This window comes from Galeopterus variegatus, unplaced genomic scaffold (assembly GCF_000696425.1).
Source record: "Galeopterus variegatus unplaced genomic scaffold, G_variegatus-3.0.2 Scaffold1300, whole genome shotgun sequence".
NCBI classification, from domain to species: Eukaryota; Metazoa; Chordata; class Mammalia; order Dermoptera; family Cynocephalidae; genus Galeopterus; species Galeopterus variegatus.
Window position 1 is genome coordinate 205,732 of NW_007727411.1, and position 11,410 is coordinate 217,141.

The following is an 11,410-nucleotide window of genomic DNA, read 5'->3' on the forward strand; positions in this document are numbered from 1 at the left end:
CTCAGAAGACAGATACAGAAGCTAAGTTTATTTGCTGCAATGAGCAAGAAGGCTGGGATTTCTTAAACAATGATCAGGTTCTGTCACACTTGCACAAGCATCGCCCAAGACCAGCAAAATAAACATGATAATGACCAAGAATGACCAATTTTCCACTCTGCTGTGTTGGAGGCTGACAAAACTGTCATTGACAAATTTGCACCAAATAAGAGATCGTGAGCTATTGGAACTTTTTTTTTCTCTATAAGAAATATGATCCTGAATAGTACTTTGATTTTATTGTGAAGAATGAATTCTGAGCAGGCCAGGGAGAGGAACGATGGGAAAGCTACTGACAGGGGTTTTTAACCTTCCCTCCTACTGCTACAAAGATGTCATTGTTAGATTTATATCCAACACAATGGCTCAGTGAACATTTGTGAAGCAATTGCTTGTTTATTTATTTATTTCATACATCATCATTTGTCTATGCATAACCCTTTAAAAATTAAGGGATACCATGAGCCCCTGTGAAATCATTACTCATGCCAGAGCTAGCAACTAGTTAACAACTTGTATCAGGACCCAAGTGCTCCTCTTTATCCAGTCTTCTCTCACCCCAAGGCATTCATTACACACTTGATTTTTTTTTCTTTCTTGGTTTATGACAATATATTATTTAGTATTATTCATTTTAAAACTTTATATAAAGCGTATCATACTATATGAAATCTTTTGGAACTTGCCTTTTTCACTCAACATTATGGTACAAAAATTTTCGTGTGTTGTTGTTCACTTATTTTGTTCACATGGTTGTAGTTCACTTATTGTTACTGCTGTACAACACTTCATTACATTGCTATATTACCATTTACTTATTCACTGTAATGTTGGTAGGTACTTGGTTGTTTCTAGGTTTTTGGTATTACATTGTTCAATGCTACAAGCATTCTCCTATTTCTTTCCTGGAATATAGTATAAGTATTTCTTTTGAGTATATATCTAGGAATGGGATGCTGGGCTGTAGGGTGTAAAAATGGTTAACTTTAGAAGATAAGACCAGTTGGCCTTCCAGGAGTTGTATTTTTTTATTTAAAAGAAAATCTTTAATAGCATGAAACAGATCTGTCCTTTCTGAGATCTCATGCAAATTGTGTATAATCTTGAGGGTGAGTGCTCAGTGGGCTGTTGTGGGGGGCAAATAAGGCAATCTGGAGAATTTGGCAATGTTTTCAAAGAGACCTTGTCAGACAGATGTTTTCAGAATTGAAATGAGTCAGAGAGTTGTTTACCTTTGGACCAAAGCCAATGTTTTCTGGAGCTGGTGAGGGCTGATTTGGATGGATTGTGATCAGTAGAGGATCTACAACACACATTCTGGCAAAATGAGGGTTGGGATTGTGCTATGGGTAGAGTCAGAAGCAAAGGCCTCTGGAGGCTGGTCATCACCACTGAATGCTCTTCACATGGAGTTAAGCTTCCTATTTCCAACTCACAGGGCCACTCACAGACTTAACATCTGCTCTCACCAAAACTGCAGAGGATCTCAATGCTATTTTCACAGCCTGCTAGGGACAAAATAAAAGAGTGAAAGTTACAGATTTGTCCTCATTTTTCCTTGTGTTTGAAAATGTTTGAGTTAATAAAGGGGAATGCATGGATCTATCATGACCTCCTTTTTGGTTGGGTAGGGTTACTTTTCCCTCCTTGATAGTTGCTTTTCTGTTGCCTGGGGCCTCCTGTGGGAAACATCAATCTTTAGGTCACTTCCTCTCTTTTTTTTTCAAATTTCCATAGTCCAGGGCCCATAGGTCTGTATATTTTCTGTCAAATCAAATGGACCAGCTTTCCTGTTTTCTCTCTGTTTTCTTCCCATACGACAGATATCTTGCAGTGTATCATGGAAATTGGAAATAAAGGCAGGTCATTGCATGTTTAAGTTGAGACTTGGAGCTTCTGGGTTAGAGTGAAGTTTTAATTAGGAGGGGAAATGGGATTGCTAGCTTAGACTCTTCTCAGGGATCCTTAAGGTCTGGCACAGATCAACCATTGGCTTAGAAGGGTTAGGGTTAGGTGTAGTGCTGCTTGGAGAAAAATGTATGAAAATGTGACTACTGACTTTTCCAACTATAAGACTAAAGACCCTCTGATGGTTTGTTTTAAGAATCTCCCTGAGAAGTCCAAGGACCTACCTTTAGGTCTCCTCCTCCTCCCCATCCATTCTTCTCTCTCTCGTGCCCTTCTGTCTCTCTGCACCTGCCCTCCCCCCACTTCTTTCTGTCCTCCCTCCTTGTTTTTATTCTTCTGGCAGCTAGTGAAAAAGCCAGAGAAAACCAATTAGCTAAGATAGTCATCAATTTGGACAGTGTCCTGTTCACACTTATTTGAGACTTGTTCTGCAGTATACGTGAGCACACTCAAAGCATAAAGGAAATAGAAGAGTGAGCCTGAAAACTATAATAAATGATGGTGCTTCTCCCCATATTTTGTTAGCATTTAGGGTGAGGAGTGGGATTAAAAGCTGTGTGACTTGGTGAATAGAACAAGGTACATGGCTCATTTTCTCTGTGCTTAAGGCCAACAATAGACTCAACAACTAGCCAGTACTACACCACGCTCCCTTCATTCCAGTGACCCTATCTTACAGGCACGACCTAATTCATCCTCATCGAAGTCTTACAGTGCAAATATCACCACTGTGGCCATTTCACAGATGAGGAAACCAAGGAGGATTAGAAAAGTTAAGTACCTTGTTCAAAGTTATATATCTGGGTGGAGGAGGAGCTATATTAACCTTAACTGAAAGCCTGGCTTAGCAAAGTTTGTCAGAGTGGTTTGCTGTTATTAGAAAGAACAGGGGCCTGGTACTAACTCATGAAGAGGAGGCTCACATTAAAGCGCTGATCCTTCATGTTTACTTTTGAGCTACCACAGGCTTTGCCAAGGGCAGCTGGAGCCCACCCTGATCTCAAGGCTGGGCCACAAATGACCTGCTTCCGTGTGTTTCTTAATTCAAATCAGGAGTACTTGGTTTCACTCCATAAAACAAGTCCATTAAATTACAAGTGTAGTTGTTCCGTTTAAACAATTGGAAGTAACGCCTCTTTCACATTGAAACACAACTGCGTACTGTGTTTTGAGGGAAAAATTGGCCTTGTATAAGCTAAATATATGACAGAATGTGATATTTTATTTTTATTTTTTTTTCCTTTTTGTCTTTTTTACTGACCGGTAACGGGATCGCAACCCTCGGTGTTGCGCCCGCACCTCGCTCAGCCAGTGAGCGGGAACTGGTCTCCACATGGGATCTGAACCCTCGGCGGGAGCGCCGCCGCACTCCCAAGCAGCGCACTTCTCCAGTGCGCCACCGGGCCGGCCCTGAGAATGTGATATTTTAATAAAAACCTTAGTAAACATGCAACTAATGTGAGTCCAGTATTTATTCCAAGCACAGAGTACAGCCCCAGCTCATTCCAGTTTGATTCATACTCTCAGCTAAGCATCAGGAATTAAGGAGTGTTCATGGTAAGGGCTAGGCTCAGTTACAGGCAACAATAGAAGACATGCTTCCAAGCAAAGGGTGGGAGCAAAAGAGCATTTCTGATAGAGATGCAGGCGGTGGCAGGGCACTTTCATAATTCTTGCTGAACAGTCTCTGTGTTTACCCCAATAGTCCTACAAGAGAAGCTCGGGAAACCAGAAGAAGGGGGTCATGTTCGATCAGACCACTGTCTTCTGAGGCAAGGTCATCACGTGTTTTATGGGGAGGCTGGTACCCATGTTACTAGTTCCCATTTTTCTATTAAGTGTTACTGTTTAACAGAATAACCTTCCTGGTGCTGACTTAACCAAAAAAATAAATTTTATGAGATCTTAAAATGTTACGAGTCAAGGGTAGAAGAGGAGGTAGAAATCCTCACAATGAAATGCAACTGTCGGAAAGAGCCAGAGGCCAGAAGCCTTGCATTTTCATTGTAAATTTAAAAAACCCAACCTTGCAGTTTTCTTCCAAGACAGTGTGACTCAGTTCGTTACCCTTCTTGTGTCCCACGCTTCTTTAATCTCTCTTTTCACTTTTGCTTCACAGAAGCAATACCCAATTTGCAAGCATCTTTTGTTCTAAAAGATTATTTGTAAACTGGTTGTGGGCAACTAAAAATACATTTCCCACAGAATGTTACAATGTTATAAATAGCAGTTAGAATCTCAACTGACTCAATACAGTAAAACTCATGTAAATAATAATATATGATTATTTTGATAGGGAAATGAGTTCCTTATTCTAATTCTAAATTGAGTTTCTGCCTAATCAGTTGACACCTCTGGGCTCTTAGAAACTGACTCAATACAGTAAAACTCATGTAAATAATAATATATGATTATTTTGATAGGGAAATAAGTTCCTTATTCTAATTCTAAATTGAGTTTCTGCCTAATCAGTTGACACCTCTGGGCTCTTAGTTGTTCCAGTCAAAAACAAGAGAACAATTCAAGCCAAAAAATATCCAGTATGTGTGTGAAATGCAATATAAGCTCAATGAGATGTCACAAAGAGTGGCATGAAGACAACCTGCCGGGGAGAGAGTGTGGCTTTGAAGAATGGTTAGGATTTGAAATGGTGAAAGAAAAAGGCAAAATCTGCAAAAACATGGAAATGGGAATAATTATGGATGGGAAATGGAACATGGTAATGGGGAAACTGGTGAAACTGAAGATGTGTGCTGGAGAGAAGAGCATACTTGGGATGGCTCAGCATTTGGCCTGCCTCCAGTGAAGAATTTGGAATTTAAGGAAAGAAGAGGTGTTCAATAAATACTTGTTGAATGAATGAATGAATGTCTAACTTATATTTTGGTTCTGAATCTTCTTTCCCTTGGGTTTATTTTATCTCACGTTCTCCTGTTTCTTTCTTCGCAGGTCTCTTAAGCCTTCTAGTTACTTCCTCTTCTTCCCAACTTATATAAGACTTTCTCCGTCTTCCTATGCAAAGAAGCTGGAGAATTTCAATGATTCTTAATCAGATCCGGTTTTTGGAAATCTTGTTAATGAGGCTGTAATGCATCACATATCCATTTTTTGGCCCTTCATTCCTATTACAGGCCTCCTACTCTCCCCGCTGTGGGTCTGGGCCCTGGGAGGGAGCGCACACGAACGTCTTGAAGGTTTCTGAGCAAACTGCTTGGCAGTGGGCTCCTCTGGCAGATCCCCAGCATCCCAGAGCCTGTGGCTTTACCCACATGCATGGCAGATTTCAGTTGAGTAATGCTCAGGCTAGAAATTGCTGGAATATGTATCCCTATCATTTTCATTCTGGCCATGATATTGTCAGTGGAGAATGTATACAGAACTCTAGGAAGATCTTCTCCAAGTGTTACTATTTCCCTCTCTGCTCCTATCCAGAATCCTTCTGCCCTTTTCAGTCTTTCTGGCTCTGATGTTAGGCACTTTGCCTTTACCACTGCCCCTCCCCCCTCCAAAATATTTTTTGGTGCTCCTAGCTTCCCCTAGCCCTGAACTCTATTACTCTAAACTGTTTCACAGGGTCATACTGAAGAATTAATCTGTATTAGTTTTCAAATTGCAGTACCCAATTCATGATTAATTGAGTCCTCATTTTTTAAAAAGTCAATCTTTTTTTTATTATTGCACCATTTTTTGGTTTCATTTCATTTTGTTTGTTCGTTTGTTTTAGTTGTAGTCTTGATCACAGTAAAAAATACTGGTGGCACTTTAAGTAAATACGGGCCACTTATAGGCATGGGGAACATACTTTCTATATCCCAGATTGGGACCTATGAATGCTTGTGGGGACAAAGGAACAAAACATTCACAATAGGGATGGTTCAGCTGTATCTTGGATGCTTTATCTATATTCTCATGAAGATAATCTTCATGAACCCTGTAACTAGATCTAAATTCCCACTCTTAGAGAGTTACTTTTTTCCTTTAGGCCAGAATCCAGTTAAAATGTAGGAACCTATATGGTAAAGCCTATTGCTCACTCAATCCTGAATGTGAATTAGTTTCAGATCCTTTGCGCAGTTAGAACCCTCAGAAACAGGTTTCAAGTAGCTGCTCTCAACCTGGGGAACTCTAAAAAAGTATAAATTCATGGGCCCCACTTCTGGAAATTCTGATTTGATAAGTCTGGGATATGGCCTGGGGGTCTGCATCATAAACTCCCCACATGATTCTAATACCTAGTTGAAGTTGTGTAGCCACTGATTACAGCGTAGAGCCATTGCCTTAGCAAAGTCCTTGTGTGGACTGCTTGAATGGGAGGCCTAAGCCTGAATGGGTGGGCAGGCCTGGGTGGGATTCAGCCATAGAGGCTTGTTTTGAAATCGGGCTCTGTGTTAAAATGGGAGTAGTCTTAATAGAGGGTTTCTGGCCAGTTTGGGTTACTCACTTGAAAGATAATTTCAGCTGCCATTAGGAAAAGAGGGAGATTTCTTACCACTTCAGAGGCTTCTTTGGTTATGCCAAATTGAGTATATTTAGGCTCTGTGCTGTGCAGAGCAGCTGGGGAGAGGAGGAGCTAGCAGTTAGCAACTGACCCTGAAATCAGCAGGGGTGTGTAAATACATTGGTACCTGCAAGCCAGTGCCGCCTTTTATGATAACTCCTCCCTGGGACATTTCTGCCCACTGACCGCTGTGCCGTTGTTTCTATATTGGTCCTTTCATCAGGACCTCCTTTGAGGCTTCTGGCCCCCAGATTTCTCCAGTATGGAAATAGATTTCTGTAGCATAGAAATATTTGGTGGAATAAGGGAATCTTGAACAAAATTATTCCATAATCTCCCTGGTGATGGCCTTTCTCTCTTCATTCCCCCCACAACACCAACATAGCAAAAATAAAAACAATAATTAAACTCTTTCTGAATCGTTATAATTTTTTGGAGAGTTTGTCCAGGCTGGGTGTAGACAGAAGAAAGGAATCATGATTTACAGCAGATGTGCTATTCCTATGTAACCTGATCTCGAGGTACCACAGGGAAACTTTTGAATCATTCAGGTCCTGAAACTGCATCCTCTGAGAGTCTGTTTTCCTGACAACCACCTTCCTTCCTCTTCCTACTCTATCCCCACCCCAGGCTCAGGAGAAAAGGCAATTGTTGTAAAACCTTGCCAAGTGAGAATTCCCCCAGGGAGGTTCATCAGAGCTGGGTGTGGTTCTGACAACCACCTTCCTTCCTCTTCCTACTCTATCCCCACCCCAGGCTCAGGAGAAAAGGCAGTTGTTGTAAAACCTTGCCAAGTGAGAATTCCCCCAGGGAGGTTCATCAGAGCTGGGTGTGGTACTGCCCTTTGCCCCAGCTGCAGAGCAGGGAGTGTTGGTATGGCTGGTAGAGTGTCCCCCCACCCCCAGAGATGTCATACCTCTGCCATTCTTCCACCTCTGCCTAAAGAACTGGGTCCTTTCATTTGTGCTCTTTTAAAAACACGTTCCCCTGGAGGCCCTGGGGAGATACTCCAAATGCTTGGAGGGTCACTGTGGCCTGTTTGTCACTGTATTCCAGCATCTGTCAAGAGTCTCGGCACATAGTGGGCACTTTGAAATGTTTGTTGAGTAAATGGTAATGACCATTTTACATTCTGGTTTGGGTAGAAATAAGGCTGATTGTTTTTACATTTTATAGTTACCAAAGTTTTCTCCTCATCTCTGCAATAACCTTCATGCCTGTCCACTCTCCTCAGACACCAAGTTTGAGCTCTTGGAGTTAGAATATAATTATTTTTATATGATCTTGATGAAGGACTGCAGCCTGTCACTGGATGAACGTCTGGCTTCTTATTTCACCTGTTTTTTCTTAGCAGTTCTTCACCCACTGCTGACAAGCTGAGACTTGTAAAGTACTCCTTAAATAAGCCAAAGCAGGGTGTCACCAGCATAAGCAGCATCAGCTTCAGTTGCATCCTCCAGCCGTGCTTCTTGGACAAGAGCCAGTTGCAAGCACACATTCTTTATCTGTAAAATGGGGGTAAAAATACCACTTCATTCGTGGTGAGGAGACAAATGTATTAAACAATTAGAATAGTGTCATGGTTAGGAGTGTGGGCTCTGAATCTGACTGCCTGGCTGTGGATACTGGCTCCATTGCTTCCTAGTTCTGTGACCTCGAGCAAATGGCTTAATCTGTCAGTGCCTCAGTTTCCACCCTGGTAAAATCGGGTTAACAATAGTGCCCGCTACATGAGATTATTGTGAGAAGTAAATTGAAAGTATATATACTGTGTGAGATCAGTGCCTGGCACATAGTAAGCTCAGTAAACGCTAGCTTTGAATTGAGCATAGACACTCATCGGATGATATCATTCAATGATTATTATCATTTTGCCAAACTGGAAATTTACTTAGGAATTTTACCTATGATTTTGCCTGCCAAAGCGAGAGTCTGAACTACTATGACCATTTTGGCTTTGGCATTTAGAATCTGCTCAAAGTATAGAGTGGACAAGAGTATTGGAACATTTTGTTACCTTTTTCTCTTTAGAAACAAGGAAAGTGGAGTTTCTTTTTTCAAGTTGAAGTGGTACAGAGGGGCTGCCAAGAGACTGGAAGTTTACTGGATGAGCTTTTGATCTGGGTTAAAAAGGATATGTTTATTTTCTCTGTAAACTTCCTGTTTCATTTTATTCTTCTTATTTAAATTTTAGTAAGGGAAAAATATATCATGTACCCAAAAGACACTGTAACATATCTAAACTGTTTAAAGCAGGGATTGGCAAGGTATGGCCTGTGGACTAAATCTTACCTGTGTCCTGTATGGCCCACAAGCTAAGAATGGTTTTTGCACTTTTAAAGGATCGTGGAAAAAAAGCCTAATGAAGAAGGTATGAGAGAGAGCCTAGCTGGCCCACAAAACCTAAAATATTTACTATTGCACCCTTTACAGAAAATGTTTGCCAACTCTGGTTTAAAGAATAAGTCGCTCCTCCTCACCCCCACCACCTATCTTACAAAATAGATCATCACTGATATCTTTGAAACTCCTGGGTACCCCTCCCTGACCACATGCATTGCCCTCCCTTAGAGCTAACCACTATTCTCAATTTTTTGTTTTTCTTCCTTTGCTTAAAAATTTAAAATTAGAAATATCTATGTATAAGATATTGTTTATTTCATTTTTTCTGGACCTCTCTATAAATGAAATAATAGTCTATATTTTCTTCCATCACATGTCTTATTCTCTCAAGATTATGTTTTTTCTCTCCTTTAGTTTTGTCATCCGTGTGGATGGGTGCAGTGATAGCTCATTAATTTTCACGGCTGTAGAATCTTCCATGTGTGCACATACCATGCACATTTATCTGTTCTACTCTTGATGGACATTTGAGTTATTTCCTGTTTTTATTCTTTTATGAACATTTGCTATCAGCATTCTTATTCCTGTTTCATGGTGCACATTGTAAGAGATTCTGTAGAAGTAGAATCATTGGGTCATAGGTATATGTACCTTCAACTTTACAAAATGATGCCAAATGGTTTTCTGAAGTGATTTCATTCATTTCATTCTGTTCCATTTATTTAATGCTACATAACAAACTATCCCAAGTAAAACAATTTTATTTTGCTCATAATTTTGTGGGTCAAGAATGTGGGAAAAGCTTGGATGAGCTGTTTGTCTCTAATCCATGTGGCATAAGCTGAGGCTGCTGGGGCTGGAGGGTCCACTTCTAAGATGGCCTCTTCACTCATATATCTACATCTTGGTGCTCTTTGGTCTCTTTCTCCACATGGAATTTCACCCCCCAGGGTCTGTCCACATGGCTTGGGGTTCCCAAAGAATGGTGGCCACAGGGTAGTCTGACTTCCTATATGGTGGTTCCAGGTTCTAAGAACAAATGTTCCAAGACTCTGAAAGTGGAAGTTGCCAGTCTCTTAAGGGCTGGATCTTCTGCCACATTATATTGGTCAAATAGAGCCTAACCAGAATCAAAGGGAGAGAAATAGACCTCTCAAATCTCACTGGGGAAAATATAATAGATAACAATAATTTATGGACATCATTTTTAATTTGTCACGCATTCCCTGCACTAAGATATGAGATTTCTTGTTACTACACATCCTTGTTAACACTTAGTATTGTCAAACTTTAAAATTTTTGCCAATCTGGTAACTGTTAAAAGATAGGAAGAATATTTAAAAATGTTTGTTGAATATTTACTGTGTATCAGGCACTGGGCTAAATCCTTTTCTCCGCTCTCCCCCCAACCCCATTTTAATCTTAACAACAACCACGTGAAGTAGATTCTATTATCCTCAAGAAGTTAATTAACTTGCCAAAGGTCAGTTATCTAATAAGTGGCAGAGTTTAGATGTGAACAGAGATTTACCTGACCTCCAATCCCGTGCTTTTAATTTTCCTTCTTATCCCAAGATGTGAGCTGGGATGATGGTTTGAGACAGAGTTTGATAATGAAGGATATGTAAAACTGTTCAGCCATGATGATTAAATAAGACAAAAAGTAATAGGATAGAAAATATTATTTAAAAATTTGTATTCATGTAACTTGGGGTACCATTTCACTTTCTCTCTATCAAGCAATAAAATAAAACTTGACTCCAAAGGCAACAAAACAAAAACCCCCACCCCCCAAATTTTTAATGTTTGATAGGAATTGATATTACAATTTTCAAAGAGGGGCTGGAGGTAACCTCAAGGTGTAGAGAGTATGACTGAAGAAATAGATATATTCCTTCTATTAAATCAAGGCAAAATTGCAGCTGTTTTGGTTTGACCAGCCCAGAAGGGACGGATGGGAATATTCTTGCCATAGTAGGTTATGGATCACACTCTCCTTAGAGCCTAAATCAGAGTCTTATTGGTCAATTTTCTGTACTTTGCTGTCCCTTTTCCCAATGAATAAGAGCAAAGCTGATGGATCAGCATGTTATTCACCAGCCAGACACTTACAATGAAAGAAATCTACTTTTCCATAGTGCAAGGATTCCTGGGGAAAGAGTCAAAGCCTTAAAATATCACATGTAGACTTCTCATGATGATAGAGCCTCACGTCCTAACACATTTTTCTGTCCTATTTCATTCCTGGTGTGGATTCCCTCATCCTTGAGGAAAACACATCCTCTTGGATACATTTCTGAATTAACTCATGAGTTTAAGTCAAAACTGATTTCCATGGTCATGTTAGTTGCTTAATGCCTGGATTCCCTTCTTTCCTCAACCCAGTTCTTTTCTAGGTAAACCTTTTGGCTCACTTCTCCTGCTCTGAACACCCATTGAGGAGCCTCAATATGTTTTCCTCACTTTTATTGAATTTCCTCTTTTAAAAATATATATAGACAGAGAATTAGTAGAAGGGATTGGCTCATGCAATTATGGAAGCTGGTACATTGCATTCCATCTTAGCCTCTGAAAGTGGAAGTTGCCAGTCTTCCATAATTGCATTAAAAATTGCTTTGAATG